This window comes from Vanellus vanellus (genome assembly GCF_965231255.1).
Source record: "Vanellus vanellus genome assembly, chromosome: 6".
Taxonomy (NCBI): Eukaryota; Metazoa; Chordata; class Aves; order Charadriiformes; family Charadriidae; genus Vanellus; species Vanellus vanellus.
The window spans coordinates 56156790-56173481 of NC_138911.1; the positions used below are offsets into that span (position 1 = coordinate 56156790).

Sequence of the window (16692 nt, forward strand, 5' to 3'; positions counted from 1 at the left end):
CCCTGTTTGCTTCTGGCTACACTTTCCCGCTCCGACGCGCTCCCTCCAGTTGCACCTCAGTGGAGATGAGGTGAATCGAGCCTGGGAACTGAGCCAGGGTAAAAATAACTGGGGTGGGGAGGGTACTGCTTTTTTAAAGCTGCCTCCTGGTCTGTTTGATGACACAACTGCACAAAGAGCTGCACCAGCACAACGTAACCCAACCGCTCCATCACGGTGCTGCCACCAAAAATGATGTCTGCAAAACCGCAGCCGTATTTCCTCAGCGTTGCTGTGCCAGCAGGATGGAAGGCAGGAAAGTCCAAAGGTGAGTTTCTACTCTCACCCCTCCCTCCCCTTTCCCAATCCTTCGCTCTCCTGTGAGGGATGGGGTAAGCAGAGAGCAGCTGGGCACGGTGGCTGGGGTTTCTGGCACGGTTGCTGGTCCCTTGTTCTCTTGCTGTATCATCCTGTTCCCAGCTCCAGCTTGTGCTCTGCATTCCGGTCTCTGTGCAGCAGGGGATCCTGCTGCCCCCTCAGTCATGCTGGCACACCTCTGTGTGTGTCCACACTGCAATCAAAGCCTGGGAGCAATACACCTAAAAACAAAGTATTCTTCTTCTGGGCTGGTTTTCATCCTGCCTCCCAGCTCCAGCGCGCGCACCGTGCCAGGACGGCGCAGGGAGTTGCACGCAGGGGAAAGAGGAGGGTCATCAGGCCAAAGGTTTGTTCTGGCAGACTACAGAGCAAACATGAATTGGAGTATCCAAACAAACTTAGCTTGCACAGCCATCACTATCCTTCAGAGTTAACACTTTATCCAGTGGACTTGGGGCATTTGATCTCCCTCCAACACTGGAACCTAGTTGAGCAAATTCTGCATTATAGAAGGGATGTCCTGCCATAAAGCTCATGCTGTTCATCCACGTGGGACCTGTGGTTGCGAGGTACCTGGATGCCTTGCACAAATGACATCCAGCTCTGTGAGTTCGCTGTTCAGGATGGTATGGGAAACTTGGGGCAAGACACATCGCTGAACTGATCATACACTTGTGAGGGCTTCTCATCCTCACCGCAGTTAACTTCACCATTACTGGCTGTAGCCCACAGTGCTGCTCTGTAGGTCTTTCCCCCAGTGACCCATCCATCCAGGCAGCTCATTTTGGACACTTGTGGGCAGTAGGCGAGAGCCCTGCTCACACAGCTTCCAGCTGTTCCGCAAAGGCTGACCCATGGCAGTCCCTTGCCAGCTTCGCTGGCAGCACCTATATCCGATATACCTGTCAAAGCATTAGTCTGAGCACAGGGCTTTAGGACTTCCTAGCCTGAAGGCTGTGTATAAAAAGAGACATGAAAGCTTATTTTCAGAGTGTCAGGCTGTACTGAGTAATCAACAGCCAGAAGATTTGGATATAAAGTAAGTATATATGACTTAATTCTACCTTTGTGTCCCGCACCTATTTTTATGGCATCACTATTTAATTGCTTGCATTATGCCTGTCCAATAATACCTTTTAACATTAATAATACTTAGAGTTGTATCTTCAAAGTGCTTTCCAAGCTAGTTATGAAATGCATAATTCAAGTGAAAAAAAGCACCTTGGGCTGGGACCTTTGCTTGTGTTTGACAAAGCCTGGCAGGTGCCTGCAGTGCTGCATACGCTTGGACGTGGAGCTGTGATTCACAGCGGGGTTAAGCCAGTGAGAAGAGCATGGAGCGATAATGCTGGGTGGTGTTCTCCAAGGCACAAAAGGTCAAGACTCCATTAGACTTCTGCTGCTGAATTTGATGGCATGTGGAAGAGTCTCAAGTGACCAAGCGGGGGATTGAAATAATTCTTCAAGTAATAGAGCTTGGGTTTGATATTGTGTCTTCTTCTCGCCTTTCTTAAACACAAGACTGAAATCTGGCAGTCAAAAGTAGTAAATCAATCAGTCAGAAATGCTTGTTTCACTTCGAGGATACGTATTACAGTTAGGAAACTACAGCACAGCCCGAATGCAGGCCTTTGCCTTCAACTGTGTCCGTGGAATACTGAAGACAACCGTGTCACTATACAAACACTAACTAATCCTCAATAAAACAAGTACAAAAATACACAATGAGCACTCATGGGTTGATTTGTTGCAAGGACAGCATGAATTTGGGCAGGTGTTTGCCAAGGCAGGGCAGTCAAGTTGTAACCAGCTTTGACTGACGTTTCTGCAAGACATCACGTTCTCGGGCTCCAGCTGAAATAGCACAAAAAAAGGTGCAGGGTTCACTTTTGCCTGGAAAAGAAAAAAATCCTTACAGAAAATCAGGGCTCCAAATCTCGCAGAGTTTCTTTAGGCACATATGTGGGTATAAAGAGAAGTTTGAGCGAGTAGGTACATTTGGCTTTGCAGCCTTCAAATGCAGGACTTCGCTTGCTTCCACTTTTCTAAGTTGGTTGATGTTTTATCAGCACAGATTGAGGAGAAACCTGTGTATCGGCAGTGGCAGGAAGTGGCTTTTGGAAAGTTACATTTTTCTTTGGGGAGCTGGACGACCTCTGGTGTGTAAAGCAAATCTCAATCTCAATATTTATATCCTCTCACATTGTGAAGTCTACAGATAAAGCTATCCAGTATCAAATGGAACAAATCTAAGGAACTCCTTCCTCTCCCCTCTCCAAACCCCCCCTCCTCTGAAGTTCTAAAAAAACCCCAGTTTGCGCCACGTTCACATAACTGGTCCCCATTTACCCTTCCAGAGATCTAGCTGGGCAAGGCCAGGTGATGCTGTCCCTAAAGCTGAGGAAAGTTTGAATCTGGAAGAGAGGTTAAGGCGACTCGTGCCTGGGATTTTTGCATGAGGTGAAGGGAGCTGAGCTTGGGAAGGACTACGGAGGCTGTGCAGGAACCGGAGAGGTCTCCCATTTTTGCCTGCTTATCATGGAATGGTTTAGGTTGGAAGGGACATTGAAGATCATCGAGTTCCAACCCACCTGCCATGGGCAGGGACACCTCCCACTAGACCAGGTTGCTCAAAGCCCCATCCAGCCTGGCCTTGAACACCTCCAGGGATGGGGCCTCAACAACTTCTCTGGGTAACCTGTTCCAGTGCCTCACCACCCTCAGAGTGAAAAATTTCTTCCTAATATCTAATCTAAATCTACCTTCTTCCAGTTTGAAGCCATTCCCCCTCGTCCTATCACTACATGCCCTAGTAAAAAGTCCTGATCTTCTAAATTTGATTTGGGGGTGCTGTAGATTTGTGACAACACAAAAGTATCTTATTTCTTTGTATCACCTGTGACCCCCAAATCTTCCCAGACCAGCAAACGGTTCTTATCACTACACAGGTTTTCTCTCTTACTTCCCGCACGACCCTTTCCCCGGAGCACAGGGACACGCACAGCGCTGGTGGCCCCGCCGGGCTGGTTCCGAGGGGTGGGATGAGCAGCGCTGTCCCGGTTAGCGCTGGAAGGGAAAACACGGGGAAACCCCGAGCACGAAAACGAAGCCTGGTGATGGCAGGAGCCGGGTGGGGAGCCGGAGACCGCCCCCTTGCTCTCGCCGGGTCGTGCCTCCAAACGCGCCCAGCCGCGGCTTAGCCCGGGGTGTTCCGGCAGGGAACGGCCGTCCCCCGGGTGGGAGGCTGCAGAGCCACGGCAGCCGCCTGCCCCGGACCAACACCACACGCGTGGGCTGCGGGGCACGGAGGCCGCCCCGAAGAGGGCCCCCCCCCCCCCCAGGCACCCCCGGTCCCTCCCGCCGCGGCGGGGGGAGGCGGAGCGGCGGCCGGGCCGGGCTGCGGGGGCCGCGGCCGCGCCGCCTTCCCGCCCGCGGGCGGGGAGGGGAGCGCCCTCACTCCCTCGCTGGCAACGGCCGGGGCGGGGAGCGGCCGGTCCCTCCTCCTCCTCCCTCTTCTCCTCCTCCTCCCTCTCCCTCTCCCGCCCGCCCTCGCCGCCGACCACCCGCGCCCGCCGCCGATGCCGGGACTGCGCCCGCGGTGAGTCTGCTCTGCCCCGCCGGGAGCCGCCGGCGGGAAGTTACGGCGCGGCGCGGCTGTCCCCTTTGTGCGGCGAGCGGCGGCTCTGCCCGGGCCGGCCCCGGCTCCAGCTCCGGCCCCAGCCCCGGCCCGCCGGTACCGCCGCCCCCGCTCCTCTCGCTCCGCCGCGGCGGTACCTGCCGCTCTTTGTTCCCCGCCGCCGCCGCCGCCTTTGTTCCCTCGGTGCCGGCTTCACCTTCGGCACCGCCCGCGCCCCCCGCGGGACGCCGCTGCACGGGGGGGGCGGGCGCGGAGAGACCCCGCTCCCGGGTGGGTCCCGTCCCCCCCACCTCCCCTCCCGCTTCTCGCTGCCCTTTTGCCGGGGAAAGGGGGGAAAACAGAGCTGCGGGGCAGCGGCGGGAGTGCACTCGGGGGAGCGGCGGGGGAGGGGAGGGGGGAGCGCGGCGGGGGACGGCCGGCGGCGGGAGCCGGGTGTTGTGGGAGCTCCGGGCCCGGCCCTGCCCTCCCCGGAGCGATGTCCGTGCCGTAGCTGTGCCGGCAGAGTTTCCCCGGCCGAAAGCCGGAGTGGGTTTGATTTGGGGCGGTGGGGAGAGGGAGGGCGCAGGGGGGGTGCGCGCAGGTGAACGGCGCTTCCCGGCAGCTCCGCTCCTCGCGTGGGGGCCGTGGCTTATCACTGAGAAAGTCGTTATCGCTTTGGGTTGCGTATTTGGAAACTGACGGTGATACTTACTCAGGCAAAGTTCTGGGGAAAAGGAGTAACTACTTCTCCGCGAGGGCCGCGGGCGGCACAGGCTCGTTTCTTCTGTCGCACTGTTGTCAGTGCCGGGGCGCTGCCGCTGCTGCTGCCCCGGAGTAAACGTTGCCTTTCTGTTCTTCCCACTGCACATCGGCTCCTTTCTCTTCCCCACACCTTACGTGCCGTCCTCCCTCCCTCCCTCCCATCTTTCAAGGGCTCCTGGCAGCCTTGAAACCCTCCCGTCTCCCCTCGGAGCCCATGGGATGTGGCAAGTGGGGCGGCTGTGACTTGGTGCTGACTTTGTGTCAGGTGCTGTGTGTGCGGGGACTTAAGGGGAGGCTCCCTGTCCTCCTTTCACCCCAGTCATCTCCCTGTCTGTCCCCCCAAATGGGGTCATTTTTCTTTCTTCTCTTTTTGCCTGAGAGCTGCTGGAGGAACTGGAAGGTAGAGCAGGTGCACACTCCTCAGGTTATTCAAAATGTACGGAGAAAAAACTTGAAGCAGGTTTGTTTGAGGGTTTCTCACAACCTTTGTCAGGTCAGTGACTGTGTGTTCCTCACACCTCTGCTTCCCTCTTTCAGAGTGCCATTGTGTCCCATCCGTCCTCTCCCCTCTCTTGCCATCATTGTCTCTTGTCCCTCCCTCTCAGTTTTCAGGGCGACCTCCTGTCCCGGGACAAAGACATAAGTGCCATGTGCAGGATCTTGGCTAGTTATTGCGACTGTTGGCCGAGTTAACAAAACTGCAGCTTGGCAGGCCCGTCTGTTTATACTTCTTGAAATGCAATACCTGCAGAAGGGACACACGTGGTCTCTGGTGCCTGCTTAGCTGAGTCATGGGCTTCGGCCACTTCTGGGGTGGTTTTATAGCTCCGAGAAGAAGCACAGTGGTGGCTGTTAACAGTGCCCACACTAACAGTATCCTCCAACCCACGGGCACACACACAGCCACCTCACGTTGAAATCAGGGCAGCCTAAATAATTGATTTCCAAGGCAGAAGAAGGCATGTCGTAGCGGGAGGCGACGGGGTGGTGTGGAGTGAGCATGCGGTGGCAGAGGAGCAGCGGCCCTGGCATCTGCCAGCGAGGGTGCTGGGATCAAACTGAAGCAGAGAGGGATGGGCGGTGACACACAGGAGTTTGGAGGGGTGATGAAAAATCAGTGGTGACTGCAATAAACGAGTTACCCTGTACTGATGTGTACCGTGGCAATATTTGGGCTGCCCTTGTGCAAGATGCTGTACAAACACCTATTCAGAAGTGTATAAATTATGTTTGTTCTTCCCGGCTTCATAAGGAAGGATAATGAATGATAATTGCCTTTTTACTCTAGTTATCTATAAAAATATACATCAAAGCTCCTTTATTTAAACAGTTCTTTACAAATAACCTCAGGAAACTGTATTTTAAGTGCTGTTAATACCTGCTGCTTAACATAAGAATTGAGCATGATGGTTTAGAAGGGGCAAAGGAACTTAATTTTCTCCCATAAAATCTGATCAGAAGTTCATTAAAATAAATGAGAACTTTGTTGGTGTCAGTAGCACTCGGCCAGTCCCGTAGTGTGCTAGCTATTTTTTTTGTTTTATTTGTCAGGCAAAGATTTTAAGCATAGACACAATGAAGTAATTCAAGAAGCTGCATGCGTTACTGGCTAATGATCTAATAGGTTGAAAATGCTTTATCTCCCTAGTTGTTAATTTTAAGTTTTATGATGTAAAGGAAAGTAACAAAAGAAAAAATTGTTACTGTTCATTCCTTTGCGGTTTTTAACTGGGTTTTTTGTTATTTCTTCTGATAGGTTTTTGGGCAAAGTTGCTTCTTGTTTCAGGAGAGAAATGCCTTGTTTTGGGAGGAAAATGGGCCACAGTTTAGCCCTTTTACTGAGTTCATTGTAAGGGTTGTAAAACCCCTTTACCATTAATTAATTCCATAAGCAGTGAATTTAGCTCTGCTTGGTTTCCTCGCCGTTTGAATATAGAAACAAATTAAAGAAAAAAAAATCCCAAAGAGGACATAAAGAAGCACAGCTTGGAAGATCAGGTATAAAGAGCCTCATTCATTTTGGTTTATCTGTAGTACAGGGATATGCCCTTAGTCCATGAATCATCTCCTGACATCTGTTAGTAGCGCTGTTTTCTTAGCAACTGCAGCTCTGTTTTACATCTGGAGTCTCAATGGCCGGGTTTGTATGGAGAGATGCGAAGAGACAATCCAAACTCTTCCTAGCGGAGCAGTGCCTTTCAGCCCACATACCCAATTTATTTTCTTCCCCGGGGCACAATAAATACTGGTTTGAAAAGTCTACCAGCTGAGATGCTTTTTCTGTGTATGTGCAGAGAGATGCTTATCTGTTGCTTACCACAACTGAAGTGTTTCCCCAACACGATCTGGCAGTGTGGGAGAGCACCTATCAGGTTGCAATGGGTTGTGTCGTTTCTCACGTTGAAGGAACGAGCCGTGTGTGCCACCACGCTTGCCCTAGGTTTCCCGCGGTTTATTTTGAACTGTCATGGGGCTTTTAGATGTGGGAAGGGATGTAGTCTCTGAGGAACGCTGGAAATGTAGACAGTGATGGCAAGGACCTACTCCTAGCAATGTGCCTGTTTGAACAAGTAGTCGCATTAGGCGGTGGGATTATACGTGTGGAGTGTGGAGCACTGTATGAGTAACGCTTTGGGACTGGATCCATAAGCTGTGATTAAAGCGAAGGTGACATTTCATATACCTCTCACCTAATCTTCCTTTGCCTGAATTTCATCCCTGGCCGGTGTGGGTGGAAGACTCCTGTAACTGAGACAGAGGTGGCCATGTAGCTGCTGGGAGATCAGGTTGGTCTGATTTTTGCTGGTTGTGCTCCGTGGAGGGGATCAAGACTCTGGGTCTGGGAGAATTTTTTACTTCAGCTGATGTGGCTGGATTGGTCTGGAGCATAAACGTATGTCTGGGATTAGAAATGGTATGTCCGTGCTAAGGGACAGGCTATGTTCACCCTGCTCCATCCTGTGCTGACGTGCAGCTTCCCCAGGAGGAGCAGGAGATTATACCTACTGGACTATGAATCAAAAAATATAGTGTATGTTACCTCATAGGGCATGGCTTTGACTGCCTACCTTTCCTGGACTGACTTGTGTCCTGTGGAGCATGAAGGATGGTCAGCAGCAAGTAGTCAGTGTGCACGATAAACATATTTTGGCTTGGGATAACGTTGAGAGGGGAAAGACCCCTAATGTCTAGAACATTTTGTCTGTGAGGGGTTTGCAGAGTGGAGATGGGAAGGCTGAACTGTGTCTCTGCTCAGCGGCCAGCTTCCTGCAACCTTCATGGATCACACAGAAGTCCCGGTGTTAGTGAGGATACAAAGAAGACGATAGCTTCTGTAGATCACCTACATCACAGTGTTCACAGCAGGAGATGAAGCAAGCTACTTCTGTGGAGATGCTGGAGGGCCGGGACAGGGACAGAAGAGGGAACGGGGAAAAAACTTCTGTTTGGCTCAGCTGAGCGCACAGGAGGGGAGCAGAAAGCTGTGCTGGGGAAAGGGATGGTGCTGCACAGGCTGTTATCTCCGTGCAGGAGGGGAAATGGGGCAGAGCTTTGACTCTGGGCTTAACTTCGGTCTCTGGTCTCTCCTAGGGAGGCATGTTTGCTTTCTCACCTTCCTGCGGCCTGCTGATAACTCCCTACACAATGCAGCCGCACAGATTGGCTTGAGAGGTTTTTAAGGAATTGCTGACCCTCATGCAAGCAGTACTGCTTGTGGCCAGGAATGGGGAAGAAGAGAAAAGAATGGTATCAGTTATTTAAGCTTTAAGACTCAGGCTGCAAGTTCTATCAAAGGAAATGACAATTAAGATGAAAAACAAAGCACTTGTAATTACTTTCATGGAAGTGTAGGGAGGAGGCAGAAACGTGGGTTTTACAGGAAAAAGTTTTGCTTGCTGAATCTTTTGGCCTGTTGGTTGCCAGAAGAAAGTCAAGAAGTGGGTGAATGATGGAGTGAATGGGCGAGGTAGGGAAGGGAATGAATGTGCTGCTGAACATGCCTTGTTGGTCTGTGGCAAACAGCCTGTGTACAACTGGTCACAAAGTGGTTGTAAAGACACTTCAGTAATGGGTTCAGTTCAGTTTGCATTAATGAGACTTCTGTTTCATGTTGGGTTGGTTTTTGTTGTTAATAACCACCTAAATGATGCACGGAGAGAAGTGAAAGCTGCCCCACAAGCAGCATGTGCTGCTTCTTGGAGGCTCTCATGTAGTGAAAAATATGAAGCTTTGGTTGTTGGCACATCTGATGAGAGCTTCAAGTTCAATGACTTAATGAAGCTGTTCTAGCAAAGCCAAGCCCTCTCGGTGAAGGTGGTTGCATATTGTCTAGTTACAAGATGTTTACAAGGGAGGGAAGCACAGAGCATGTGCCCAATATGTCTCTGGTGGCGACACTCTTTTCTCACGTAAGTGTAAACTGAGGAGGGTGCTTCTTTCCTTACCCCCAACTTAAAAGGGTGAGGTTCATCTTGCCAAACTACAACATAACTATCTGCATGAGAGACTCCTTTCATAGTCACTAAAGACTAGCAAACGATTTTGGGCCGTGATTCATCCGCACTGAATTAGACATCTGAAAATACATTGGACAAACTGCCCTAAAAGTGCCTGTTTCTCTCCATTGTTTCTGCAAAGTTCAAACAATGAATGCCCATGGAGGCATCTCTCTTGGAGCTGTTTAGTGTCAGGAGAGCTGAATCTCGGCCAAAGTGTCTCGTATTCCAGCAGAGATTCTAGGAGGGCTCCTAGTGTCCTCATTTCGACCAGACCCGGCATCCGTGTGGGTCGTGCGGTGTAAGGCGGTGTGCCTGGAGGGCTTTACCCCAGAGTAGACAGCAATCTCCAGTTCAAAGCTCTCCTCCTCCCCTGGTCAGTCATTGGATTCAGAAAGGCTTTGGGGCTGGACCCACAGCGCCAGACAATCTTCTGCTATAAATAAGAGGCCGAAGGGGATTTGCAGAGTGGCTTTTTCAAGGTCCCACATCAGGTTAGTGGCAGAGGTGGAAGCAATGAGGACGACTGGAGGCTCCCAGAGGTGTGTTCCTTCCCCTGCCTGTGCTCCTCACAGCTGCCGTGCGATCTGCTGCTCTCCCGGGACCGAGACCGGCTCCCGGGCGCTTGGTGGTGGACGGCACCCGGTACGTATTCACCTCCTTTTAGTAGAAACTTTTTGCAAAATTACATAGGCTGTTACTCATCCTCCTTTCCCTGTCCTTTCTCTTCCAAAAATCCATAGTTCAGGCACATAGTTGAATTATTGTGTATCCACCGGGCTGGTGTGGATGATTGTTATGTGTGCTCTCCATCTGTAGCAAACGGCTAAACCTTGAAGGAGTAAAAGTGCTTCACTTCAGGCTTGCAGCAGCCTAAGGCAGTACGTGTGATTATTCAGTGGTGTTCAGATGATGTGCGGAAACTCTTTAAACTGACATATCTAAAACCTGCAATGCATATCTAAATGGAAAGCTCAGGGAGCTGTGGAGCTGCCCAGGGAGCTGTGCCCTGGTCTACTCTGCTGCTGCCACCGTGTTATTTAACGGCATGGAAAAGAAAAAAAAATCACTGGCTCTTCTGGAGAAAGCTTAACTTATCTGCACAGGTAAACCAGGTAGGTTAAGGATAAATTTCTTCCCGTGTGGAGAAATAGTTTACAGCAGAAAGAGCTGAGTGTCCAGGGGGAGAATTTGTTGAAGGAATTTTCTTGTATAGAATCATAGAATGGTTTAGGTTGGAAAGGACCATAAAGATCATCGAGTTGCAACCCCCCTGCCATGGGCAGGGACACCTCCCACTAGACCATGTTGCTCAAAGCCCCGTCCAGCCTGGCCTTGAACACTTCTGGGGACGGGGCATCCACAACTTCCCTGGGCAATTTGTTCCAGTGCCTCATCACCCTCACAGCTGAGATACGAAGTACAGGCAAATACCGAGTGTTACGTAGATCCTGTGCACTTCTGATTTCAGACAAATACTGGAGCATTCTCCTATCTTTTTTGAATGCTGAGAAAGAATGTGATAGCAGTGAAATAGAAAGAATGTGTTGTCTGAGCCAGGATTTGATTCCTGAAGTTCTGCTTAGGGGGTCTGTGGGTGAACTCCAAGAGGTGAAACAAATTACAGCTTGATCCCAGAGAGAACAACTGGGGAGAGGAGGAAAAGAGCAAACTATTAAATAAGAGCTGGGAGAAAAGCCAGTCTCCAAAAATAAACATTGAAGATCAATTCCAGGTATTTCCTGGTATTGTCATCCTGTTTCATCAACTGCTTGGACTGTAACAAGCGGTTTCACAGTTAGCGAGTTAGCAGACTGACAGGTTTAGAGTTCGTTGTTTGGTTTGTTTTTTTTTTTTTTTTTTTTAAGAAAAAAAGTGTCTGATAGATTGTTTGCAGTGTTGTTTCTTACGCAGAACTGGGTGGGATGTTGGTGATGAAACACCCCTGGGATGGAGAAAGCAGAGCTTGTTATTGTAAGAGGGAAGTAACAGCAGAGCTGGCTTTGTTTGAGGGGGTAAAAAATCTGAATTTTCTTCCCAGTTAGGTGCCCGGGGCACCGCAGCAGTTCCAAAGGGGGAGGAAGCAGATACTTGTGCAATGTAGGTGTGAACAAACACTGTTCCTGCAGAGCAGTTGTGCCTTAGTAGTGCTGTAGGTAGACTTGGAATGGCTTTACAGATACCATTTGCGGGTGAAAAGTTTGGAGGTGACTCTGAATGTGTTTCTTCTTGCAAAGGTTCTCAGAAAAGCCCGTTCAGGAGTTTACTGTACTGAAAGCCAGTGCGTGGATTGTAAGGAAATTGAAGCATATCCTGTTCCAAGGACTTGCCTTGGTGGTCACACGCCAGCTCGTTGCTGGAGTTTCATCTTGGACGGTGACTCCGAGAGGGGCGTCTCTGCAAACTGTACAGAAACGTGCCTTGGTGGGCTGGAGTTGGCTCGGGCGGCCAGACGTGGCTCGCGGCTTACCTCGCCTGCCTGGCCGTGGCCTTGCCGCGGCTGCCTGGCCCTGGAGAGGACGGTGCAGCAGCTCTGCTTGCGCAACGTGCATTCTCTGTTGCTTGACTGAACTTGTCTATAAGTAACTTCTGTGTTAGTAATACTGCTGCCTTTCAGTGAGGGAGATGCACAGGGCTCGTGAGCATTCGTCCTGTTTTGTCTCTGTTGTAAGAAATCCAGATTCTCGCCAAAAGCATCCTGGATGGCTCTGTGATTCAGGCACTGATGAGGAGACACTGTTGTCCTGCATGTGCAGAAGGGGAATGCATGAAATAAGCAAGGCATCCTTTAGTTTGGGCCATTTCTCATTTGGAGTCCTCGGTTTTGCAATTGCAACTGTATTTGTTTGTTTGTTTGTTTGTTTTCATAGTGGGAACAGTTTATTCTAGCAGGTTACTGTGTAGCACCAAGTTCTTTCTCTTGGGTTGTTGATGTGCAGTTTCGCTGTTTGGTCCTCTTTGGCAACAGGACTGGTAAAAATAACAGTGTTTGGCCTGGTTTTCACTGCACACAAAAAGTTATTCTACAGGCTTGAAACTATGCTATAAATCAGAGATTTACGTTTCTGTGGTTTTTTTTTCCTAAAGCAACTAATTATTTGAAAGCAAAAAGAAAGACATTTTATTTGTCTTGAGCAATAAACAATAAATAAACGTTGTGGAGCAGTGCAGAGGCTCTGCTGAGTTGCCCGAGCAAAGTGCTGTTTTTTTCCCGCAGCGGAGGGTCCCGCACAGTCACTGTGGGAGACAACACCATCGAAAGGCCCCATCCGAACTGCTGGAGCGAGTCCAGCGAAGGGCAACTAAGATGATTAAGGGCTTGGAGCATCTCCCTTATGAGGAAAGGCTGAGAGAGCTGGGACTCTTTAGCCTGGAGAAGAGAAGGCTGAGGGGAGACCTTATTATGGCATACAAGTATCTAAAGGGTGGGTTGAAGGAGGATGGAGCCAGGCTCTTTTCAATGGTTCCAAGTGACAGGACGAGGGGCAGTGGGCACAAGTTAGAACACAGGAAGTTCCGTTCAAATACACGGAAACATTTCTTTACGGTGAGGGTGACAGAGCACTGGCACAGTCTGCCCAGGGAGGTTGTGGAGTCCCCTTCCCTGGAGATTTTCGAGACCCGCCTGGATGCAGTCCTGAGTAATGTGCTCTGGGCAATCCTGCTTTAGCAGGGGAGTTGGACTAGATGATCTCTAGAGGTCCCTTCCAACTCTGATAATTCTGTGATTCTGTGATTCCATGTGTGCAAGACCGGCACAGACATGTGAACGTGCAGGTTGTGCTCATGGAAAAGCTGCTTTGCCCACAAAACTTGGAGTGCACAGGACCGAAGGTGTAGAAACAAAGAGCCTGACTAGAACTTGGGGGGGATTTTTCAGCTGGAAGAATTATATGGACGTGAAAAACTCGCTCTTCAGCGAGGCGGCCCCTCCAGGTGAGAGCGGAGGTGTGCTGGGGAAGAGTGGTGGTTTGCATTGCTGGAGCCTCAATTGGACACGCTTGAGAGAGAAGCTGATGAATTCACAGCTGCCAGGCTAGGACCTATCATTTAAATTGTAATTTGCCCTTCAAATTTGGCAAGCTTCGTTTGCCGTTTGCTTGACAAATCTCTCTTTTGTGTCTTCCTCCTTCCCGTGTAAAACAGCAAGCGCTGCCGGAGAGAGCTACTTGTGGTAGATTCCTTTTCTCTGCTATATTTAGTGATCAAAACAAGTTCGTGATCTTTACAGGAATACTGCCAAAGCAGATAGGTTTAGCATGAGACATGCCCTTTTCTCTTTTGGCTCCCAACTACACATTGCATTTCGCTTTCCTCCCCTTTCCTGACACCGTCAATGGCTGTGTCTGCGGCGGTCTGTTGTGCAAACATCGCGCTGCCGCTTCCAGTGACTTGGCTCTGTAGAACAAGTCCCCGCTTTAGTGAAAACTCCTGCGTTTAGATTGCTGCTACCCCTACTTTTCCCTTTTCTTAATTTCCTGAAAGAGCAGATTACTGCTCTCCAGGAAGATCTTTCTGAACAAGAACAGCCTTACAATTTAATTGAGAAACTCCAGGCCTTTCACTGCTTAGGCGAGCTTCGCTCAACAGAATAATCTGTTTGTTAACTATCTGACTGTTTCCTTTATTTGGGGAAAAAGGCAATTAGGAAGGCAGTGGTAAGGAAACATTTGTATTCCTTCAAAGGCAGAATATTACTGGGAGCCTGATTCTCGTTACTATCATGTCATTAATCCAAAGCAGGTGTGGTTATTATATACTGCTATTTTAAATACCTTTTACACCATGTAAAGTGGCTGCAGTGTTAATGAGAAGCTGGCTGTGGGTCTCTATTAAAACACTGACCAAAGAATTTCAGTTGCAATCTGGGGGAAAGAAAGAAAACATTCATAAATCAAAGAAAGAACTTCTTGCAGTACTTCTTGCTGGGTTCAAGCGGGCAGCCGTGTCTAGTTAGTTCTGATGAGGCAGTCCCCAGCGTGAGAGTTCAGCTTTCCCGGATTGCAGGCTGTTCCCTCCCCCTTCCTTTCCCTTCTCAATTGTAAAAACTGACTCAGGGCCAGGAAGCGCGGAGGAAGGGGTACGATGAGCTGTGCGCAGCCCTTCGCTTTTGCGATGGGAACTGCACGCCTAAAGGTCAGAGGTCTGTCTGCGCCCTGCGGCGCTGGGACTGCTGCGGCCACTCTGCACCCTTTCCCCTCGCCGAAAGGAGGCCAGGCAGAGTGTGGCTACTCAGCGCTGTGCCTGGCTACTGGCCTCGCCTGAGCCCAGGTAGCTGGGGCAATAGGGTCAGATAGGGGCAGCTTTCATGTGACAATGGAGAAAGTCTTGCAGGAGTGAAGTGACAGTAATTGTCGTCTTGTGCATGCTTTCCTCGTTAACCAAGCAGGTAGGAAGAGGTCGTGTTTATGCGCTGGATGTGCTCCCCAGGTGCAGCACAGATCTTGAGCCAGCTTGTGTTTCTCATGTTGTTTTTACGATAACCCTTCCCCGCAGCCTTGTTATCTGCGGGAATTGGCCTTGGGGCTGTGGCGCGGCCGGTGCGCCGGCCGGCTGGCTGGCAAGCGTGTGAACGACCCCTGCTTAGGAAAAGCTTTTCCATTCTGGCCTTGCGGCAACACACTGTATAAATGGCTTTTTGCATGTAGTTGGAGGCTTCTGGGCATTGCACAGGTGGACTTGGGGTGGGATGTGCTTATGGGCTGTGTGTTTTGGAGGTTGAATTGTCATCCAAACCCTTGACTTTGATGGAGCCATGAAGCCACCATAGTATTTCCAGCTTCCTGCGTCGCAGTGTACCCTGGGGTGATTGAGGGGCAAGGGTGGCATCAACCTTCTGAGCCTCCAAGCATTCATTGCTCTCCCTTTTTACATTAGCAACTGTGATTTTGAGTTCTGAGCAGTTCTTGTTTTTATTAACGGTGTGGGAACACTTGGAAACCAGCTGGAAACTGAATGTTTTCTCCAACTTCAGTAAGTATGCTTCGGCACTGCGTTTCCACTTGGGAGTAGATAAATGTGAGATAGGCTCTTATTCTGAGGGCAAACAAATGCATCGTGCACCTCCATGGCTCAGCTTTTCTGAATATGCAAACAAGGCGTAGCTCTGTTAATAAAGGTATTTTTGTGTGTGTGTGTGTAACTCCACAGCAGTGTGGAGTTAGCGCAGTTTTCAAACTGTGCAATTGTACCAGGATGACTGATATATTACCACCCCCACAAAAAAAAAAAAGGTCAAGAAAGACACTTTCCAAACCATGTTTTTAAATTGGTTAATGCATTGAGAAGATCCATTGTGCTTCTGTAACAGGAAGTATTACTGATGTGTAAATCAAAGACAAACCAGCAACGTTTGCTGGCCTTAAAAAGTGGTGTGGCTTTTGTATACTCATACTCTTGTCCTGGCACATTTTCAGAAATTATAAATAGATCACTGGGAAGTCCCTGGATAACAAAAATGTGCTGCTGCTCGTTGTCATAAATAAACTAATAAGAGATGTGTTGGTCTTGCAGCTCTTATTCTTTGGAGGAGTCCCTACTTCTGCATATAGTTTCAGTGTGTTGATTCACCTGAGAAAAGCCTATTTCTGTGGCAATGGGGCGTAGCTTTGTGTCCATCTCTTGCAGACCTAATGCTCTCTGGGCTTGGTTCTTTCTGAGCAGAGTTGTTCAGCCTTTTCCAGGCTTTTCTCTGTTCAGTTCCTTTATCTCCAGCTACTGATAGCTTAGGAAGACCCAAGGCCAGACTTGTTTCAGCATTATCCCAGGCTGTGCAGGGTTTCTCTAATGCCACATGCTGTAATACCACTTATTAAAGGACTGGCTGATACCTGTCTGACTACTGGAGGGTATTATGTAGGATCAGAAGGCTATAGCCTCTTTTCCCTATCACCTTCAAAGTGATGCAAACCTAATGGAAGCGTTTTTCTTCCTCCAGGAAAGTGGAGAGAATGTGCCATTATTGCTTACTGGATGATGAGAAATATTTTTTTTCTGCCAGACAGGGAGAAGTCATCAGCTCCTCAAGTGGGGGTAATCAAGGTAGATCTGTCAATGGTGCCGTCCTAATTTTTGCTACCTGAGAATCTGGCTTTGAAGGGAAGGGGATCAGTATGTCTGCTGTGTGATCCCATTCCAGCTGCGGACCTGTATGCAATCTGAGATCGCCCACAAGAGCAATGTTGGCGAGCATTTTAAATGTGGAAGGGATGAACTTCAGTCTGGAGTCTTTTAAGAAAAGACAGTGATTTAGTGTAAAGATCTTGGAAAACGCATGCTTTTAGTAGACCTTCCTCCCGACCCCTGTCACTGGGTGAAATAACAGTGAAATCCTTCTAAATGAAGCGTTGAGGAGAAAGCATGACCATCAGACTGAAGTGCTGTGTAAACTTCTCTGGCTTAACAGAGATGTGACTACATCAGAAGTGAGGGGAAAGGAAAATACTGTAAAAAAGCAACACC

General features: G+C 49.6%; 1 protein-coding gene across 1 annotated transcript in view; it reads left to right on the plus strand.

Annotated features, from left to right (window-relative positions):
* The first annotated feature begins 3888 nt into the window (after nt 1-3888).
* SYNE2 (spectrin repeat containing nuclear envelope protein 2) overlaps nt 3889-16692 on the plus strand; it is a 207543-nt gene continuing 194739 nt past the window's right edge. The window contains 1 exon segment of the mRNA XM_082485681.1: nt 3889-3955. The gene's annotated coding sequence lies outside the window, so the exon portion shown is untranslated.